Raw genomic sequence first — 1909 nt, forward strand, 5'->3', positions numbered from 1 at the left:
TTCCGTGGTTTATTAAGTTTTCAAATTTATACTGACTTTTTGATCACCTGGTAGTATCGATCTGTCAGATATCTATCTATGATTGCCTGGCATTTGTCATATATATTATTTTCTGAACAAATATCACGTAAGGTGCTAAAATTTGCCACCTTACAGGCTCTTGAAGAAGCATGGGCTGCCAGTTATCCACAGACGTTCAGCCCTGTCATTGATAGTGTTCCCAGCAGAATTCAGGCTGTCATAAAGGCGAATGATGGAAACACGCCATATCAGTATCCACTGATAAGTGTCCAGAGTGTTTTGATCAGATAGCCTATACTTTCCTTACCGTTTGACGCACCCACAACGCCACCAGGAGGCATTCTCTCTGGCATAGGTCCTGATCATAATGAGATCAGTGTATATCTTGTTCCCTAGTCATGGGGAGGCTGTTTGTACAGCAATTATCAAGGTTGAAATGATAATTAAATGGACACCCTAGCTGCAAACAGGCGTTGATGTACTTCATTGGGGACATGTTGAAAATGTGTGCCCCGACCGGGACTCGAACCCGGGATCTCCTGCTTACATGGCAGACGCTCTATCCATCTGAGCCACCGCGGGCACAGAGGATAGTGCGTCTGGAGGGACTTATCCCTCGCACGCTCCCCGTGAGATCCACATTCCCAACATGTCCATACCACTATATTCGTAGTGCCCTGCAGACGCATTATCCTCTGTGCCCGCGGTGGCTCAGATGGACAGAGCGTCTGCAATGTAAGCAGGAGATCCCGGGTTTGAGTCCCGGTTGGGGCACACATTTTAAACATGTCCCCAGTGAAGTACATCAACGCCTGTTTGCAGCTAGGGTGTCCATTTAATTATCATTTCATTTCTAGCAAAGCTGGATGGTCATCCACGGTAACTGTTCTTTCGGGAACAGATACTACCGTCATTTATAGTTAATTATCAAGGTTATTTTTGATATGCGTGACTACTGGTAAATTTACTCATATGATGTAGTAAAATCCAAATGTTTCGAACAGGTGCCCCACCGCCTCCATCAGTGACGTAGTGCCAAGCTGAGGCCTAAAACGGGAAACGCACGCGGGGCGCGAGTCGAGGCGTTAATGGCTGGCAGTTCCGCTTAGTGCGGCCGGCCGGCGGCCCCACGTGCGCGGGAGGAGATAAGATCCCGCACGTCAGGGGCTGCGAGGCCGCGCGCCCATTTACACACAATGCGTGCCGGCACGAGCCGTCTGCTGTGCGAAACGCGTGCCGGCTGTCGCGACTAGAGGCGGTGAGCGGCGCTGTCTGGAGGCGGGTCACGTCACCTGGTGCCGCTGCCGCTGCCGCTGCGTCTACCTGTTGCGGCTGCGGCGGGGGGAGGCAAGACAGACGCGTGCGGCGGTTACTGCCGGCAGCCAGCCCCGTCTTATCTCCCTGAGCGCTTTACGGGCTCTTCGGCTCGTACGTTGCCAACTGACGGCGCAGCGAATCTATTTGTCTCGCACAATAGCGCAATCCAGACTCCCCGGCGAGCGCGATTAAATGTCGTTGCAGGTACGAGGAAAGGTAACTAGGTGATGGCCTGTGATATACGCGGTTCAGTCACATTAACGTGACCATCCCCTGCGATCTACGTCAACGTGCAGTAACCAATCGCACACGCCAGGTGGCAACACCAGCAGTGGAGGGTAAGTAAAGCGTGTCGGTGAGACGCGGGAAACAGTGCAGCTCTTGTCATAATGAGAGGTGGCATGAGCCCCCTCTCATATTTCTATCTTACGATTTTCCTCTCTAATTGCATGCAGTGAAAAGTCGCTATTCCTTCACACGCGGACTTCCCACACAGCGTCTCTCGTCACCCGGGTGGTCCGGTGACAGGCGGGCTCTTCTGATCTGGAAAGGGTTAAGCCGACGGGTGTGA

The 1909-nt window shown here is 52.2% G+C and overlaps 1 non-coding gene across 1 annotated transcript; it reads right to left on the reverse strand.

Moving 5' to 3' along the window:
- Window positions 1-529: 529 nt before the first annotated feature.
- Trnat-ugu (transfer RNA threonine (anticodon UGU)) lies at window positions 530-604 on the reverse strand. The gene has a single exon. It is a non-coding gene; the product is annotated as a tRNA-Thr (tRNA).
- Window positions 605-1909: the final 1305 nt, after the last annotated feature.

Source organism: Schistocerca cancellata, chromosome 3, assembly GCF_023864275.1.
Source record: "Schistocerca cancellata isolate TAMUIC-IGC-003103 chromosome 3, iqSchCanc2.1, whole genome shotgun sequence".
NCBI classification, from domain to species: Eukaryota; Metazoa; Arthropoda; class Insecta; order Orthoptera; family Acrididae; genus Schistocerca; species Schistocerca cancellata.